General features: G+C 32.7%; 1 long non-coding RNA gene across 1 annotated transcript; it reads right to left on the reverse strand.

Annotated features, from left to right (window-relative positions):
• Nucleotides 1-624: 624 nt before the first annotated feature.
• On the reverse strand, nt 625-11,307 carry LOC126892821 (uncharacterized). Its single transcript, XR_007701013.1, has 2 exons — nt 11,166-11,307; nt 625-862 (listed from the first exon to the last, which is right to left on the reverse strand). It is a non-coding gene; the product is annotated as an uncharacterized LOC126892821 (long non-coding RNA).
• Between the last annotated feature and the right edge of the window lie 10,007 nt (nt 11,308-21,314).

A 21,314-nucleotide genomic window follows, 5' to 3' on the forward strand; every position in this document is an offset into this window, starting at 1 on the left:
TTAGCAAATAAAATTTATCGTCACCACTTCACAAGTTGATTTACTCGTGTATGTAAGCTTGTAACAAGAAAGAAGAAGATTTTCTGTTGGAGTGAATGCACAGAGAGTGATAAACTCCAAACAGACGTAGGAAAAAGAAGACCTACTTAATGTAGCCAAAGGAACAAAAATGGATGGTTTCTACGTTGAAGAAGCCGAAGTAACTAGAATACTACTTTGCAGTAGTACTAGTATGGAACTATGCAAATGAAAACAGTATACTTGATAGAGAAAGGGGATGAAAAAAATTATGAATAGATAAATGTAACTTGAATGGCTAGCTAAATATGCAAGAGAATGGCCACTTGACACTCAAGGAAGGATTCTGCCAATTTGCACGCCTATTTTTGACCAGACAATAAATTAAAGGAAATGATAATGATGGCTAGAAAAGAAGATATTAAGATAATGTTCAGAAGATAGATAGAGTAAATATAATAATATAATGAAAATAGAATAAATTTTTGGGCGCCAGAAGAAGGCTAACTAGGTTAACACTCTTCCAGGTATTCTACGCTGCTATAGAGTATATTAAATTTGTAGTACAAGTATATTAAATGTACAAATTTAAAGAATTAAAAAAAATTCACAATAAATGTATATATTTATTAAATATAACTACTAGATATTCACAATCTCTGAGTTAAAACAAGTGACTAGTATGTGACTCTAAAATGACAAGAAATGGTAGATACTAGTGAAAGTCATTTACAGATTTATACAATTAAATAATGTAACAATAATGTGAATGAGGTTAGAAAATTTTTACAAATGAGTACCTCTAATATAGGAAGTACAAACTACACCTAGATTAGTATGAACCCTTCACCAAATAACACTTGTACGATTGTAATACGTACACCCTAATTGAATACTACCTGATATTAGAACAATGAAAATACCTAATGTATATAATATATATTATACAACTCTCAATGAGTTGATGGGTAACAAGTCCCTAAATGAACCAACTTAGTACTGGATACAAAGATCCTTTTCTGACTAGTGGTTCTAAATACTAACAGCAAGTAAAACTAGTACCTTCCTGAGGGGATGGGTACTAGGGATTTATTCGAATTTAATATAAAAAGTTTAATAGCGAAAGTTAAATAATATTTACCAAAAAATCTAATAAAAATTGAAAATTATGAAGCAAGTTAAATGATTTTAAATTTAGGTGAATTGAACTAATATTATTTTTAAATTAAATGAGGAAACAAGTCTAAAATTAATACAAACCAAGTGAAAAGAACATGTAGGTGGAGAATATTCGAGCTCGAAACTTCTACCAGGAATTATATAAATTTGGGGAACACTACTAACTGTAAGGTATGGCTGTTATATCTAAAATGTACTTAAATTTGTGGAGAAAGAAAAACATATATGTGTAATTAAATTATGAAAGTATGAAATGTCCTGAATATTACTAGAAAAAAAAAATATGTCTTTAACTGGTATGAACAAATGTCCCCCAAAACAAACCCCTTTTCACATGTTCCAACAACGATCCTTGGTGTCTGGTACCAAATCCGTGGGACGAAGTTATCACCGAAGTGGTGCAACTGCCCAATAGCTAATGAAACTACCCTCGGAGGGTGCAGGATGATGAATCAATACAAAAACAAATGGGAGACGGTATCCTTTGGCTTGTTCCCTGATTGATCGAACGTTGGAAGTGTCTGCTCTCGGTGTTAGAGAGGGTTTACCATCAGTAATGAGATTTCTCCAGAATGGCTAAAAACAAAAATATTCCCAGTTTATTTCTAATAAAACAGGTTTGAAAGAGCAGTAAGAAGACAAGTTAACGAGGAGGTTTTTAGAAGACTCCAAAAAACCGACCTTTCATTGACCCAAAAAACCTATCTAGCTTGACATTTTAACCATGGGTTGTGATAAGACTTTTAACAAATATGGCCTTGATTCGAATAGACAAGGAGAATTACAATTTACATGTAGAATGTCTCTTTTTTTTTTTTTATCTTAACAAATAATATATTTGGGTTTTTTTTTTCAAATGAAGTTGTACATGTTTTGTATAAAGAAATAGGTACTGTAAAAATATATGAACATACTAGATATGGGAAAAGAATTATGAAGTCTATGAAGTAAAATTTAATAGGTTTCAGGAAGAACTTTTCAAAACAAAGAAATTTTTTTTTTTGTCAGAAAAAGTTTCAGAACTGGAAAATTTTGATGAACATAACCACATATTAAGAATATTATTAAAGATCTTTTCTGGATACATTATAGAAACTGCAATATTCTACATAAAACCAATCGATGACTTGATTTAAATTAAATCTATAATGAGAACTATAATTGCCAAAATTATGATACCATCTTAAGAACTATTATAAAAAACATACCGGCGTGAGATCCGTTTTCTTACAGTTCCATTATTCCGTCACTTTAATTCACCCAAAAAAACAAATATAACTTGCAATAGCAATAATTGAACTATGCAACAGGAAATAACTTATTTAATTTACAAAGAAATTCACGCCGCCATCTGCACTCACATGACACTCCCAAGTCAATGGCCTCCCTTCACCGTTCCGACCTCGTGACAGCTGGCGACAGGCGTCAGTACCAACCTCACGAAATATCAATGTGGCCACGATACACCCAGTATGACGTCGCTAAGGGAATTTTGTGCGAACGGGTTTTTAATATTATAAAAAAAATAATTTTAACAATAATCCAATAAGGTGTTCCCATTAATAATTAATTAGATAAGTGACGGAACGTCACATTCTCCTCCTACTGGGAGAAAAAAAAAATTTAATCAAATTTTTTTTTTTTTTATATCTCTAAATATTAAACTAAAGTAGTAGTAGTGTATTATTTCTCGTCGATTCGCAAGATTACAAATAACTACAAACCATGCCTCAGGAGAAAGCAGGATGGTCACTGCAGCAGATATCATGAACCGCAACAGATGACTCGAAGTGATATTAAGATATCCTCGGCATTTTGTCTAAAAGCCAAAGATAAACTAAATAATTTACTAAAGTTCATAATGACAAATAAATGTCGAATGGGCCCTAAAGCCAAAATTGAACTATCCAGGGACATCAGCTTTATAAAGTGTATATCCAAGGACGAACAACCAGGCAAAGGTGTGAGCCTATTCGTACAATAACGCAAGTAAATATACTAAAGTAAGACCAAAGAAATCAATAACTAAAATAAGTGAAGAATCGAACACTTAATCCAAAACTGAACTAACAATGGACACCAGATTCGTACTAGCATATCCAGAGAAGGACAATCAGGAAGATTTATGGAACGATTCTCACCAATATCAAATAATACAAATAATAAACATACCAAAGGTATCCAAACTCATTAACCAAAATAAATGTGGAACCGGACACTCAAAGACATCCAAAGTCGGACTATCAGTGGACACCAGATTCATAAAAGCATATCCAAAGAAGAACGACCAGGAAGATTTATTGACCAATTCACACCAATACTAAATCATAGAAATAAATTAGGTCTACGTACACCCACATCCGGTAACACGAACCTATCCAACCGAATAAACAAAATAAGTGAAGAATCGGACACTTAATCCAAAATCGGACTATCAATGGACACCAGATTTATAAGAGCATATCCAAAGAAGAACGATCAGAAAGATTTTTGGACCAATTCTCACTAATACTAAATGAACTAAAATTGGTTCATGCTGGTATTCACACTAATTATAGCATCTTGCTACAACAGGGGTATTAGAATAACCAAACATAGGTAAAGAACCAATTGTAATAATAAAATCTAAATAGAGAACTTACAAGTTCTATGACACCATGATACATGATAGAAAGAAAAAAAAATATGTTGAGAACGTGCAACCAATTTTAAATAAAACTGTAGATTCATGGGTTCTCGCATACATAGAATTATCCAGGAAATATTCCTGAATCTAAACAACAACTGATGCCTAAGGAAAGAAGTGGGAAAATACTAAAAAAAAATTAATCATTTGTCTAAACACCCCAAACACCAAATTAACGAACTACTATGTATAGGGATAGTCAACAACAAAACATACTATGAAGTACGAGACATAATATAAACTAAATACTTCCCTATCAAATGGTAAACATGTAACTGGAATAATTAGACTAATTACACAAGGATGTGATGACGAATAGACGTCTGCGTACTCTGCCATGAAGACATAGGTTACGAAATCGGATAGCAGTGATCAGTTGCTGAATTTCGAACCCACGTATTCACTATCTAGAATTAACAGAGTATTGGCAGACTAGTTCAGAAGAAGAAATCCATACACACATCAAAATTCCAAACTAATTCCAGAATCATATTGTCTAGGGCATAAAGATATAAATTATTACAAAGTATTCAAGAGATCCGTGACAAATATCAATACAGTAACCAATATCAAATTAAGACCCACAACATCTTTCCTATATGGCAAATCCAATAAGAAGATAATAAAGGATATATTTAAAAGATAGTATGTAATCAAATATCAAAAATAAAACACACAACCTGAGATAAGTAGTGTATAATATCGTTAGTTCCATAGTTCCATAATAAATATCAATATTAAACCAACTTACTTGTATGAGCCTACATATTCAAATATAAATCTATAATAATCAACACCCTTCTATAATAAGGTGTGAGGTGTACACACTAAAAATACAAGTGAAGTTCTTATTAAATAGATAATCCTACCGACAGGATTAGTTGCTAAATGTTGACTCATGGTAATTAAAGGGCACCATTAATAATACAAAAAAAAATGATAAGCTCATACATAAGAGTATTACATAAATTATTAACCTAATGATTCCTAAATTGGAAGTCAGCTAACAACAATGCCAAAAGATAAAATTGCTATGTACCTGCCCTATATGGTGAATACAACATTAGACTATAATATCAAATAATAATAAGGATTGAGCTAAAGACAAATAGAGGAAGAGGTTAGCTCTAACAACCCTATAAAGTTAATCTTCTTCCGAAGATGACGAATCAACCTCATCCCTGGTGTTATCAGGCAGTAAATCCTTTATGTGAAATTGTCCAATTCGTTTGTTAGTCGAATTGTCCTTCAATTCATACACTAAAGGGGATATTACCTTCACAACCGTACAGGGAATATATTTCTGGCAAAATTTTGCCGAAATAGCATCACCCTTATTAGACTTTACAAAGTTTCGCTTCAACACTCTATCTCCAACGAAGAATCGCAGATCTCTTTTCCTCAAATTATACTGCTGCTGGTTCCTTAAATAGGAAGTTTTTAACTTCTTCCTAATGTCAGAAAAAATTTGAGGTAGAGTCTGGAGATCATCTAAGCGATGAAGGTTATCGGATATCTGAGGGAGATTTGTGGAAGTGTCTGAAATTGCACCAAAATAGTCACCAGATAAAGCAACATTTCTACCAAAATTGAGATATGCCGGAGAACATTGGGTCACCTCATGGACAGATGTCCTTATGGCTTGAGCTATGGAATGGATATATTGATCCCAAGCTCTGTGATCTGGGAATGTATAGGACCTAAGGGCTGTGACGATACTGCGATTCACTCTCTCAGTATGATTGGCTTGAGGATGGTAGGCAGCATTATAAAAGGTCTTCTGAACCTTATATTTAGCTAAAAGATCTTTAAAGGCCTTTGATACAAACTGAGGACCGTTGTCACATGACACAATTTGGGGAACACCATACACCAAAAAGACTTGTTCCTCCAAATATTTCAAAATTGCTGGAGTTGTGGCCTGACGAAGAGGACAAACTAAAGGAAATTTGGTGAAATAATCCACAACTACCAAGCAATAGGTATTACCCTTGTAGCTCCGAGGATACGGTCCAATGAGATCCATTGAGATCATCTGCCAAGGAAAATTAATGTTCCTGAAGGACCCCATAAGTCCAGCTTGTGGTAAATTACTTGGTTTACAAGTAGCACAAACCATGCATTTAGAAATGTACTTTTTAATAGACTTCCGCATGCCAGGCCAATAATATAATTCAGCAATACGGTGATAAGTCTTATAAAACCCAAAATGACCAGCTGTAACTTCATCATGAAACATATGCAGAATATTTTCCCTATTTGGTGTAGGTACAACTATTTTCCACTCCGACATATTGGATAAGGACTCTATAGGACTTAAGATGTGTTTGTACAGTATATTGTTCTCTACCTTAAAATCAGGATAATTTTGTGGGTCTTGAGTGACCCTATCAATCATATTGTGATACCACTCATCAGGAGTTAATGTGGACAAATCTAAAACATTAAGATCATGGACACGGGAAAGAGCATCAGCAACCACTACACCGTTGGCCTTTCGATGAACAATTTTATATGAATAGGCAGCCAGTTTGCATATCCATCGGGAAAGTCTCTGAGATGGGTTTTTCATACTATGAAGCCATACCAAGGAACTATGGTCCGTAATTATAGTGAAATTACGACCCTCTAAATAATAACGGAATGCTTCTAACCCATGTATGATAGCTAAGAGTTCTTTCTCCGTGGTGGAATAGTTTTTCTGGGCCTTATTTAATTTCTTACTCGTGTAGGCTATGGGATGTTCAGAGCCATCTTTCAACTGAAACAACACGCCACCAGAAGCAGTATTAGAGCAATCAGTCATCAAATAAAAATGCTCGTTAAAATTAGGTGACATCATAACCGGTGCGCTAGTTAAAGCCTCTTTAACGTGCCTAAAAGCTTCATCGGCCTCAGGAGTCCAAGTAATGGTCTGCCCTTTTTTCCTGTTCTTCAGAAGATCAGTAAGGGGTGACAACAAGGTAGAGTACGAAGGTACAAACCGGCGATAATATCCACACATTCCCAATATCCTACGGACTTGGGTGGTGGTCTTAGGTATAGGGAAATTCTTAATAGCAACTATTTTCTCAGGATCAGTCCTTAGACCCTGATTATCAACAACATAACCCAAAAACTTAAGACTAGGGCGACAAAACTGACACTTATCCAAATTAATCGTTAAATTAGCTTCCTTAAGACGTAAAAACAACTTATCTAAAATTTCCATATGAAGGGCAAAATCAGGGGTGACAACCAAAATATCGTCCAAATAATAGAAAACATAGGGCTCTAACTGTGGACCAATGACTAAATCCATCAGACGACACATTGTCTGGGGAGCAGAAACAAGACCGAAAGGCATGGTGACAAACTGGAACAGTCCTTTACCACTGACAGCAAAAGCAGTATACTTCTTGCTCTCTTCACTCAGTGGGATCTGTAAGAAGGCCTTAGACAAATCAATCGAAGAGATATATTTGGCATTCTGAAGTTTGCTCAAAATCACGTCGATTCGGGGAATTGGATAAGCATCCCTGTTAGTGGTGATACTGTTTAGTTTTCGACCATCAAAGCAGATCCTGAAGGATCCATCCTTCTTCTTTGTTAACCAGAGTGGGGAACAATAGGACGACGTTGAATGTTCTATGATATTTAAAGCAAGCATCGAATCTACTTCTTTTTCTAAATCTGCCTGCCAGGCTTGAGGTATGGGATACTGATATAATCTGAAGGGAGTAGGATTTCCCACCTCAATAGTGTGAGATATTAATGAAGTACGACCTAGTTTGTCATTTGAAGAAATAGTAGTAAACTGAGAGATCATATTCTCCAATTGCCTTTGTTCAGCACTAGATAAACTGGAAAAATCATGAATAGCACTAAGAGTAGACAGATTGAATTCAGATATGGAAAAAGAAAAATCAGAACAACTTAAGGTGCTATTAAATGCATTGAAGAAGTCCATACCTAAAATTATAGAATTCTGTACAGAAGGAATAACATAAAATGTAATTTGCCTACATAAGTTTGCCACTGTGATTTCAATTTGGAGTTTGCCTGTAATAGACTGAACTGTACCATCTGCTGTAGATACTTGCAAGGATGAAATGGGCATAATGGGAATATTAGCAATTTTCAATAAATTTAATGAATGTGCCCCTATCAAAGAAATATTAGAGCCACTATCTAATAAAGCTAAACACGGTTGTCCTAAAATTTGTATAGGTAGATACGGCCTATTATCATTTTGTTTCCTAACCAATAGAGAATTAATATCTAAGTCTAAAGTATTTGGTTGGCTACAACCGTTATATGGAACTACTTCACTATCAAAATTATTATTATGCTTAACACTACTAATTAAAGAAGAATTTGTGGATTTGTAATCATGTGAACCCTGCGAATTCAACGTATCCTGACAAAAAGTTAATTTCTGGACTGATTTTGATTTGTGGTGTGTGCTTGTTTCTTGAACGGTACTCTCTTCCCTTTCCGACTGGAAGATGGGTTTGAGTTGCTGGGTGTGCTTGGGCCGACGGTCTCGTTGTCTGATGGAGTTTGATTCCCTGATTGGGAGGTGGACGGAGAAACGCTCAGGGGACGGAACTCCGACATTTCGTTTCCCGAACACTTAGAACAGTTCCTTTTAAGGGTGTTCTCTAGGCCACAACCATGGCAGAAAATACGGGTTTGAGGAATCCTACAATTGTAAAACGGGTGGCCAACCTGACCACAATTCCAGCAGACAACAGAACTAACAACAGAAACATTATGTTCATGACCCTTATTTTGCCAAGAACGTTGCCTAAAGGAAGTTGGCTGAGAAGAAGAATTAGAAGAGGATCTAGATGTGGATGGAGGTTGAGAAGACCAGGATAACGTTTCCTCCAAACGTTTGCACTTTACAGTGAGGTCATCAATGTTCTGAATGTCCATCAGAGCTAATTGTTGATGGTAAAAGGGTAATAGACACTTAAGGATAATTTTAATTTTAGATAAATCTGACAAAGGAGTGTCTAGACGACTACACATACCTAATATAGTATTAATAAACATAGTAACAGATTCCCCAGGTTTCTGCTTATGATTTTTAATTTGATCTAGTAAATCGTCCTGGAATGAGTAAGGAAGAAAATCTGACTTCAACCTTTTAATCAGATCCAACCAACAAGAAAAACTACCCCTATTATTCATAAACCATGTAAAAGCTGGACCGGTGAACAGTTCAGCAGAAGCAGCAAACAAATCCTCTTCAGAGACACCTCTAGACACACGAAGACATTCAACCCTTTCTAAAAACGACATTACATCAGTGTGCTGTTTTTCACCAGAAAATGAAATACCCCATTTGTGTACTTGCACAGGTTTGGGGTAGGTGAAGCTAGATACGTTGACGGGAGCATTAGGAGTAGAGGTAGCTACGGGGTTAACTCTAGAATCAAGTTCACCCTCTAGGGTTAATATTCTAAGAGAAACAGACTTCTTAAAAGGTTCCTGTTCTTCAGTAGCACAGTGTAACAAGTGTACACGGCCAGAAATATGGGCTAAACGAGATGTTAATCGCGCGTATTCTGCATCATTTACAGTTCCCCGAAACTTCTCGATTTTTTTAGACAAGCTGTCTAATGTTTCAGAGATTCCTTTCTGTTGTTCCTCAAAAGGAATATGTGCAGCTGAAATTTGGAGAAAACTCCTATTGCCTGCTTCTTGTTTTAAAGCACCCCGCAGAAGATTGCGTTTTCTATCGACTGTTGCCAACTCCTCTGGTACTACGTCCCTAATATTCAACTCATAGTCCAATTCGTCCACCAGAAGATGTTCCACTTTAAAAGCACACATGATGATAACAAAATTATTGACAAACAGTCCAAAGATCAGAAGTATGAAATATAACTAAGTTTGCACGCAGAATATATAAGTACTGAGAAAAGATTAGCAACACACCAACAAAATCAAAACGGCCAGCAAATATATATTATCAGGTATATAAGCGAATAAATAAATAAGATCAAGTAAATAAATAAATGATCCAGTAAATAAAGTATACTTAAGAAAATCTAGTACCTAAATACTGGAAATAAATTTTTAGTTATATGTAACTTACTACCACTCTAGAAAAAAAATATATATGATCAACGCTTAAGTGTACCTCCAAATATACCACTATTGGATGGAGGAATAAAATATATGTTGTATGTAATATAAGTAATAGCAATATTAAATATAAGTTCCCAATAAAATACAAAATCTAATCTAGAATGTGAGTTGCACAATCATAAACTATAATGAGGTCTCAAAATATGGAAAAAAAATAAATAAATACAGCGTATAAGAATACCTGATAAATATCAGAAAATATTAACGATAAAATAAATAAGTAATAAAATGAGTATAGATATACCAACGGAAATAACAAAGAAACTTCAGATAAAAGAAAAGAAATGACCTAAATGAACTGTCTTAGACCAAAAATAAGGCACCACGTTGGGAAGCCGATGTAACAAGAAAGAAGAAGATTTTCTGTTGGAGTGAATGCACAGAGAGTGATAAACTCCAAACAGACGTAGGAAAAAGAAGACCTACTTAATGTAGCCAAAGGAACAAAAATGGATGGTTTCTACGTTGAAGAAGCCGAAGTAACTAGAATACTACTTTGCAGTAGTACTAGTATGGAACTATGCAAATGAAAACAGTATACTTGATAGAGAAAGGGGATGAAAAAAATTATGAATAGATAAATGTAACTTGAATGGCTAGCTAAATATGCAAGAGAATGGCCACTTGACACTCAAGGAAGGATTCTGCCAATTTGCACGCCTATTTTTGACCAGACAATAAATTAAAGGAAATGATAATGATGGCTAGAAAAGAAGATATTAAGATAATGTTCAGAAGATAGATAGAGCAAATATAATAATATAATGAAAATAGAATAAATTTTTGGGCGCCAGAAGAAGGCTAACTAGGTTAACACTCTTCCAGGTATTCTACGCTGCTATAGAGTATATTAAATTTGTAGTACAAGTATATTAAATGTATAAATTTAAAGAATTAAAAAAAATTCACAATAAATGTATATATTTATTAAATATAACTACTAGATATTCACAATCTCTGAGTTAAAACAAGTGACTAGTATGTGACTCTAAAATGACAAGAAATGGTAGATACTAGTGAAAGTCATTTACAGATTTATACAATTAAATAATGTAACAATAATGTGAATGAGGTTAGAAAATTTTTACAAATGAGTACCTCTAATATAGGAAGTACAAACTACACCTAGATTAGTATGAACCCTTCACCAAATAACACTTGTACGATTGTAATACGTACACCCTAATTGAATACTACCTGATATTAGAACAATGAAAATACCTAATGTATATAATATATATTATACAACTCTCAATGAGTTGATGGGTAACAAGTCCCTAAATGAACCAACTTAGTACTGGATACAAAGATCCTTTTCTGACTAGTGGTTCTAAATACTAACAGCAAGTAAAACTAGTACCTTCCTGAGGGGATGGGTACTAGGGATTTATTCGAATTTAATATAAAAAGTTTAATAGCGAAAGTTAAATAATATTTACCAAAAAATCTAATAAAAATTGAAAATTATGAAGCAAGTTAAATGATTTTAAATTTAGGTGAATTGAACTAATATTATTTTTAAATTAAATGAGGAAACAAGTCTAAAATTAATACAAACCAAGTGAAAAGAACATGTAGGTGGAGAATATTCGAGCTCGAAACTTCTACCAGGAATTATATAAATTTGGGGAACACTACTAACTGTAAGGTATGGCTGTTATATCTAAAATGTACTTAAATTTGTGGAGAAAGAAAAACATATATGTGTAATTAAATTATGAAAGTATGAAATGTCCTGAATATTACTAGAAAAAAAAAATATGTCTTTAACTGGTATGAACAAATGTCCCCCAAAACAAACCCCTTTTCACATGTTCCAACAACGATCCTTGGTGTCTGGTACCAAATCCGTGGGACGAAGTTATCACCGAAGTGGTGCAACTGCCCAATAGCTAATGAAACTACCCTCGGAGGGTGCAGGATGATGAATCAATACAAAAACAAATGGGAGACGGTATCCTTTGGCTTGTTCCCTGATTGATCGAACGTTGGAAGTGTCTGCTCTCGGTGTTAGAGAGGGTTTACCATCAGTAATGAGATTTCTCCAGAATGGCTAAAAACAAAAATATTCCCAGTTTATTTCTAATAAAACAGGTTTGAAAGAGCAGTAAGAAGACAAGTTAACGAGGAGGTTTTTAGAAGACTCCAAAAAACCGACCTTTCATTGACCCAAAAAACCTATCTAGCTTGACATTTTAACCATGGGTTGTGATAAGACTTTTAACAAATATGGCCTTGATTCGAATAGACAAGGAGAATTACAATTTACATGTAGAATGTCTCTTTTTTTTTTTTTATCTTAACAAATAATATATTTGGGTTTTTTTTTCAAATGAAGTTGTACATGTTTTGTATAAAGAAATAGGTACTGTAAAAATATATGAACATACTAGATATGGGAAAAGAATTATGAAGTCTATGAAGTAAAATTTAATAGGTTTCAGGAAGAACTTTTCAAAACAAAGAAATTTTTTTTTTTGTCAGAAAAAGTTTCAGAACTGGAAAATTTTGATGAACATAACCACATATTAAGAATATTATTAAAGATCTTTTCTGGATACATTATAGAAACTGCAATATTCTACATAAAACCAATCGATGACTTGATTTAAATTAAATCTATAATGAGAACTATAATTGCCAAAATTATGATACCATCTTAAGAACTATTATAAAAAACATACCGGCGTGAGATCCGTTTTCTTACAGTTCCATTATTCCGTCACTTTAATTCACCCAAAAAAACAAATATAACTTGCAATAGCAATAATTGAACTATGCAACAGGAAATAACTTATTTAATTTACAAAGAAATTCACGCCGCCATCTGCACTCACATGACACTCCCAAGTCAATGGCCTCCCTTCACCGTTCCGACCTCGTGACAGCTGGCGACAGGCGTCAGTACCAACCTCACGAAATATCAATGTGGCCACGATACACCCAGTATGACGTCGCTAAGGGAATTTTGTGCGAACGGGTTTTTAATATTATAAAAAAAATAATTTTAACAATAATCCAATAAGGTGTTCCCATTAATAATTAATTAGATAAGTGACGGAACGTCACAAGCTTCATTGGTTCAAAGTGCTTATTTTTGAAGGGGATGTAATTGAAAGGGATTGAACTAGTCACTAACCAACTGTGTATGCCAATTTTGAACAGCCATATCTTAACCAATATTTGTCTCAAAGAAAAAAACATAATCCTAAATATTCAGAAAAGCAAAACCTACATTTTTTACTGTTCGTAATTTTTGGTAGCACTAATAAATTTTATGTCATTTTGAAAAAAAAACATCTCTTTCAAAATTTAAACAATTTTACTTTAAAACCCAATTTTTCAAAAATTAGCCCTTTACTTAGCCCGAATTAAGGGGTGATTTTCGGAGTTTATTAAGAAAAATAGGACCTACTTTATTTTGAGAGTATCTTTCTTAATTTTAACGCTAGAAACTTTTTTAGAAAACATAAAAAAGATTTTTTTAAAACTTTAAAAAAGTTGTAATAAGTTTTCTCACAACAGTGCATCATTTTTTAGTTGCTATCATTTTTTGGTTATTTCACGTGAAATTATTCATTTTTAAATTTGGCGAATATGAACCTGTTTCCTGTTTTACATTAGCTACAACTTTGCTTCTACTGATTCTAAAAAGTTATAAGTACATCAATTTTGTTACTTTATAAGCTATATTTTTAATGTTTTTCCCGATAACATACCTACTTACTTTTTGAGTTATTGGCAAAAAACCGTATAAAAGTGTTTTTTGTTGAAAAATTGACATATTGACTAGCAAATAACTCAAATAGTATTAACTTAGTGAAAAATTCTATATAACAGAAGTTGCTTAGAATTAGTGTGTTTATCCATTTCCGAACTTATTTTGAACGTATATTTTTCCCCTCCGAGAAGAGGAGAAACTCAACCCCCAGGGCAAAGTTTTCTTTTCACTTTTTTTCTTTTACATGTTACCTATGTGTAAGCTAAATTTCACGTCAATCCGTTCTTTAAAATTTGGAGCAAAAACCGTTAATGAACTATACTATCTCCGTAAGATCGTAAAAAACGAATCAGAATATTTTTCCTATCGACTAAGATACAACCTGGAATACCTACTTTCAATACACCAATAATAATTATTATTGCGTTTTTTATAAGTGCGTTAAGTGCATATATACCGATCTCCATTAATGTAATTATTCTACACGAGTTTACAGCAAAAATCTTGATAATTATAACTGTTTTGTTTGTATAATAATTATACAATATAATAATATAATATATTATTGTTTTATCATACAGTCAAAGTCTCCCTTCAATCCCAAACATTTTTAAAGAAAATACAATTTTTATTGGATATGTTCAATCAAGCAGACATTCAGTTAACATTTTTAGTCACAAGATATCAATGTTAAAGTATTATTAGAGCAACGCGGTATGGTGTCACATTTCTTTTAATGACCGACACACAAAATATTTTAATGACGGATCCCACACTAAAAACCAGATTTTTATTACCTACTGCTGATAAGGTAAAGAGTTATCAAATATCAGTCGTTGTCATCTCTGTTTTAATTTGAAATAATAAAATATAAATATTGTAATTTTGTTTTAAAATATTTGGAAAAAATACCTATGTATTTTTTTTTTCATTTAGGTACACATCATTTTAAGGGATTGTCCGGAAGAGTACAGGCTCAATATATCGGCAAATGAATTTTGTTTTAAATACCGTCCGTATAGAGGAGGTGTTAGTTGGGGATAGGCGCAAAATCTTGGTCCAGTGCTAATTAAATGCATTAATTTTTTTCGAATTCTGAGAAAACTAATAAGTATTTTTGAAAAATTTAAACGCAGAATGGAAGCTTACATTATTACCGAGGGCAGAAAGTTCCTGAAAACTTATATAATGTTCATTTTAATAACTTATATACCTAATATATGTTTATTTTAATAAAGATAATGGGATGAAAAAACAAGAGAAAAGTTAGTGTGATTTTTAATTTCGAATATTTCATTCAAAAGAAACTTTTTGTTTATTCTAAGGGACTTTCGGTCCTCCGTAATAATGTTATCTTTCATTCTGGGTGTATGTTTTAAAAAATATTTATTAGTTTTCTCAGGATTCGAAAAAAATAAATGTATTTAAATAGCATTGGACAGAGATTTTGCGCCCACCCCTTTAAGAGAGAGTTTACTGTATTTTATATTATTACTAGAATTTATTACTTTAAACTTTTTATCGCTCTTGATTCATTTTATCGTGTATTTAATTACATTCAATTGTAATTGTACATTCAATTTTTTTGTATATTTTTACACGTTTTATTACTTTCGAAATAACAATAACTATAAAATCTTTCAGCCTACTTGGGTCCAAAAAAATACACAATTTTCGGAAATTTCGTTAAATGAGAACATTTACCTACATTTCTTCTATTTATGAGGAAACAGTAGCGATTAACAGGTAGCGAAAACGCGTTCCAAGATTGCGGCTGTAATCTTGAATATTTTTCGAGATATTTGGCACACGTATTCGTAATATAATAAAGAATGGCGGTACAGACCCCAATTTGAAAAATATATTAATATGTGGAAATTACTCTGTTATTAAGTACAATATTAAAAAACGAGCCTATACCGCAATTAAGAAGAACAAGAAAATAAACTTTTTTATCCGATGCCTAGATTTTGTGTCATTTTGGAACTACTAAAATTTTTTATTCCATTAGTAGTTCCAAAATGACACAAGATCTAGGCATCGGATAAAAAAGTTTATTTAAAGAAAGTGTTTTTTTTTTCTTAATGGCGGTACGGGCTCGTTTTTTTAATATTGTATTTAATTATAGAGTAATTTCCAGATACTAACATATTTCCCAAATTGGGCTCTGTACCGCCATTCTTTATTATATTACGAATACGTGTGCCAAATACGTCGAATAAATATTCAAAATTACAGCCGCAATCTTGGAAGGCGTTTTGGCTACCTGTTGATCGCTACTGTATCACCTTAAGCTTTTAATAAGATTTTTAAAATTAATTGAGATTATTGAATATATATACTCACCGGCACGAAAAACGGGCTCCCCAAAAAATGGGTCATTTTGATGGCTCGTATCTTCTAAACCTATTGTCCGATTTAAGTATTTTTTTAATATATTATAGCCTTATTCTTTAACAATATCGCTGTAATAATATTATTTCTAGACATGTAAGTTATCATTATATACCGAATACCAGGCGTACCAATCAAACTGGGTTTTTTTCTCAATTTCCACAACAGCCTGTGGAATATTCTAGCCTTTATACAATATTGAAATTAAAACCCAGCTATAGCCCCAGGTTTTCTTAACATCCTGTTTTTTTATTCATTCGCTTATGTTGGATAATATAAAAGTTAGTTACTTTAACAACTAGCCATGTTCTTTATCGATACATGGTGTTTCTAAATAAATGCGACAAACTTTAAGGGGTAATTCTGCATGAAAAAATAATGATAGCAAAAATAAAATTCTTTTGCCAAACAATCATTATTTTTTCATGCAGAATTACCCCTTAAAATCAGTCGCACTTATTTAGAAACACCCTGTATTGATAAAGAACATGGCCAGTTGTTAAAGTCCATAACTTTTTTATTATCCAACGTAAGCGAATAAATAAAAAAAAACAGAATGTTAAGAAAAACTGGGGCTATAGTTGGGTTTTAATTTCAATATTTTACAAAGGCTAGAATATTCCACAGGGTGTTGTGAAAATTGAGAAAAAAACCCAGTTTGATAGGTACACTTGGTATACAATAAAATTTACATGCCTATCAACAATATTATTATAGCGATATTGTTAAAGAATAAGGCTATAACATATTAAAAAATTACTTAAATCGGACAACAGGTTTAGGAGATACGAGACATAAAAAATTACCAATTTTTTGGTTGCCCGTTTTTCGTGCCGGTTAGTGTAGATTGAATTAGAAGTTTATTGTAAAAAAGAAAGTAAACAAAAACACGAGAAAAATGAATTTCTATAAATAAAGAGGTAAGTAAATATTATAGACTAAAATAAGTACAGATAATATATATTTATAGAGATATAATTGGCTTCATTTAAGGCTAACTTTAAAAGTAAAGCAGATTTAAAAGAAAGCTATTATTAATGTTAACACAAAAGTATGAAATTATTCGTGTTTCATACACAAAATACTAAGTACGATTAGGACCGCGAATCTACAACAAATGCATGTCTGGAAACCGTTACACAGGGTTGCCAAAAAACGGAAGTCACACCGAGCGGTGTGGTATACGGAAGACGCTACGCGTTGTGTACATAACCTGTATAGTAGCACGGGAGCGACACTAGCGCTGGTGATATACCGTCGAACTAAAATCTGATCTTATGAGTATGTTAGGTACGATATGACTTCCAGCGAAATTTTTAATATAAGCCTTCTGATACCATCTAGTAGCCAAATTCGTAAAAATATAGGCAAAACGTTGTGACTTCCGAAATCGGAAGTCATAACGGTATATATGAAGTAACAACGTATTACGAGAATCTACTTTGGAAGTCACATGGATACATGTATCAATATATATATATATATATATATATATAGTATTTTTTTTATATCTTATCGACCGTTTAGTTAGTAAAAAAGGTGTTTTATATCAGGTTTTGCGGTCAAAATTAAAAACGATTCTATTTTCTCGAAAACTTTATATTTCGCCAATGGTTATTGGCTTCTTCAGGAGTACACTAAAATTTTAATTAGAAACAATTAATAATTAAAAAATACTTACAAAAAAAATCAAAACTTACAGAGCGGAATCGTTAAACTACATGCCAACACATATGATTAATTTGGGAAACTATTAACTATTTATATATATTTATAACCAGCTGTTTTACCCAAAGAATCTCAAAGTTTGTTCTCTAACTTAATCAGCTGTGATCAACACTATTTTATCTATATATATATATATATATATATATATATATATAATCTATATATATTAAGTTAGAGAACAAACTTTGAGATTCTTTGGGTAAAACAGCTGAAAGAATAGGCTAAGTGTACTCTTTATTCCTTTATTGATCCAATATTTCGTCGATAGTCATCGACATCACCAGGGATAAGCTACAAATAGTTTTACATGAAGAATTGACAGTCTATTTAAATTTTTCTGATGTTACTTACAATTTGAGATTAGCGCCGTAATGAAAGCTGGTCAATGTTGTAAAAACTTGTATAAGTTGTCTTACAAAAAACATGTAGTGTATATTTACAAAACTGGTACAAAAAACAACGAAAAAGGTGTTTTCTTTTTATGCATCGGACTGAAATAAGTCCTCTCCCGAGAGTTTTACATCTTTCTATTTTATTTTAATGCAGAACCTGAACCATGTGACATGTTGTAGGTTGGAAAACACTAACCTCTAAAATCTTCTTCTCTCTTAGATGGTCGAAGTAGAATGGAGATTTTAGTGGCCCTTGCCTTCATTGGATGTATATACCTATATTTGCTTAGAAACTCAAGTTCCAGCTAATTTTATTTATTTAAAAAAAAAAAAATTTTATACAATTGAAATGTTAAAGCGATTGAAGATCACTTTAACAAGAGTTTGTTTACTAGATCTTGGTTAATTTCAAGATCGAGTTCTTATGTAATTGAATGTGTGCTGTTAGATTTGTTTCTAAAAGTCTATTGTTAAATTGTGTGATACTATGGTAATGTAATATTTTTATTCTAAAATGGAATCTATTGAATTGTTGAATTTAATGTGTTGTTTGTCAACTGTTAGAAGAAAAGAGTAGATTTCACTAAGGTGGTGGATGTCTGTTTTTTATTTATGTTGTTATATGTTTGTGCTATGCAAGCCATTTCTAGGAAAAGACGTTTCTTGTAGTTGGTTTCCCTTTCTAGAACCTCTACAGAATCAAAGTCCATCTGGTGTCCTTCATTTACTGCGTGAAGCGCTAATGAGCAACGGTCAGGATGCAGTCTGCAGTCGCTTTTGTGTGACGTTAAACGATTTTTTAAATGCCTTTTTGTGTGGCCTATGTATTTTTTATTACAGTCTTTGCATGGAATGCTGTAAACTACATGTGACATCTGCTCCTTAGGTGTTTTGTCTTTTACTTTTGTGTGAAGACTTTTGATTGTAAATACAGTTTTGTTGGCAAATTTAAAATTATGAAAAGAATTAAGTACCCTTGCTAGTCTAGGTGTGAGTTCCTTGATGTAAGGTAGAGAAATCATAGTGTATTCTATAGTTGGTTCAATAGTTATGCTCTGTTCAACATTTTCCCCTATTTCTTGGATGTTGGTGTCAATTCGCTCGGCACCACCTCCTTCTCTATGGACATCTGTATTGATGTTGTTTAATTCATCTACTATAATCTGAGGAAGGGATGAAGGGGTGACATATAAGATTTTCTTAACTAAATCAGTGGGGTAAGAGTTGTCTGTAAAAAGGTTGTGCAAAAGTTTAAGGTTCTTTTCGTGGAAAGTTATATCAGAAATTTTCATCACCCTGGCCTTCATTTGTTTTAGTAGATTGATTTTCATTGAATGTTTGTGATATGATAGGTAGTGAAGGTATCTACCTGATGCTGTTGGTTTTCTATACCAGTCCACTAGGATATTATTGTTATTAGTTCTAATTTGTTTAGTGTCGAGGAAAGGAACAGATTGTTCATTATCCTCTACTTCTATTGTGAACTGTATATATGGATCATAACTGTTGAAGACTGATAAAATGTCTTCAACTTGATCTTTTGGAAGTGCCAAGATGATGTCGTCCACATATTTCTTCACAAAGGTAAAGTTATAGGGTAGTACTGAGATAACTGTGTCGAGAATGTCATCGACTATATATGCAGCTAGGATTGGTGAAACTTTTGCACCCATTGGTGTTCCAAAGGTAGATTTATATATCTTATTATCGAAGGACAACACTTATTTCACCTCTCACTTTTCAAGCAACTCAGTTTCGTTTAGAAGTAAATCGACAGACTTATCGCGAAAATTGAATCACTAGTGGTATTACTATTGAATATATCGTTCTGTATAGCTGGACCACTATGTTGAATATCATTCAGAGATAATCCTGACCTGGTTTTGGCTGAACCATCAAATACAAATCTAACATCAGTGGTAAGGCTATCTTCACGAATAACAGCAAAATGAGGTAAAAAAACATCGAACACCTTCAACCGACTCTTTATCGGTTAATTGTCTCATATGTTGTAGATCTAAATATTCATCCATGATTTTAAAATATTTACCTTTGAAACCTTATGGCTTTCCAATTTTCTCTCTTGAGAAAGTAATCTTGAGAAAATTTTTTGATTCACCTAATTGGGTCGATTCTAACGTTAGTGGGAATCGCTAAATAAATTTACCAGAGCTATCTTGAGAAACTGTTTAGAATAGAATAGAATAGAAATATGCTTTATTGTCATGAAAAATGTAACAATTTTATAGACAAAGCTTACAAGAATCATAAATAAAAACAATAACAAATACAATTTACTAAAATTATACAAATCGTCAATATAAATAAAACATAATAAAGTCAAATAAAAATCAGTAACAATTTATTGCAAAATTTAAAAAAAATTGCAAATTGCGTAATCTACCTTAAGAAATTTAATAAGTAATTTAATAAGTTATGCTGCTGCATATGACACTCAAATATAGATTAAGATTCTACTTATACATAACAATACTGTAATTTCTTAGTTATTGGTTAAGAAACTCTGCTATTGAATAATATGGTCTTTCAGATAAATAGGCTTTAGTCATTTTACGGAACTTGGGGAAAGATGTTGCAGATTTAAGTTGTAGAGGGAGATGGTTGTATAGTTGTTTTGCAGAATATAATATAGATTTCTTTACTAACTCACTGGACGGGATCGGTAAATAGATGTCAAAAGTAGAATTTGTGGTGGAATAGTCATGTCTAGGTCTTTCTGGAAAAACATGTAGATGTTTACGAATTAAGCAAACAGTTTCTAAAATATATAAAGAAGGTAATGTTAGAATTCTGTGATCTTTGAAGTAGCTTCTGCAATGTGTTGTTCTTCTGAGGCCAAACAGATATCTGATTGCTCTTTTTTGCAATTTAAAAATAACATCGGACTGGGCAGCTGTACCAAAACCCCAAAAAGGCAGACCATATCGAATATGGGACTCGAACAATGAAAAGTATGTTATTTTGGAAGAGGCTAAATCCATTTCCTTAGAGACAGATCTTATTGCAAAGCAAGCTGAGGATAGTTTCTTGCTTA

This window comes from Diabrotica virgifera, chromosome 9, assembly GCF_917563875.1.
Source record: "Diabrotica virgifera virgifera chromosome 9, PGI_DIABVI_V3a".
NCBI classification, from domain to species: Eukaryota; Metazoa; Arthropoda; class Insecta; order Coleoptera; family Chrysomelidae; genus Diabrotica; species Diabrotica virgifera.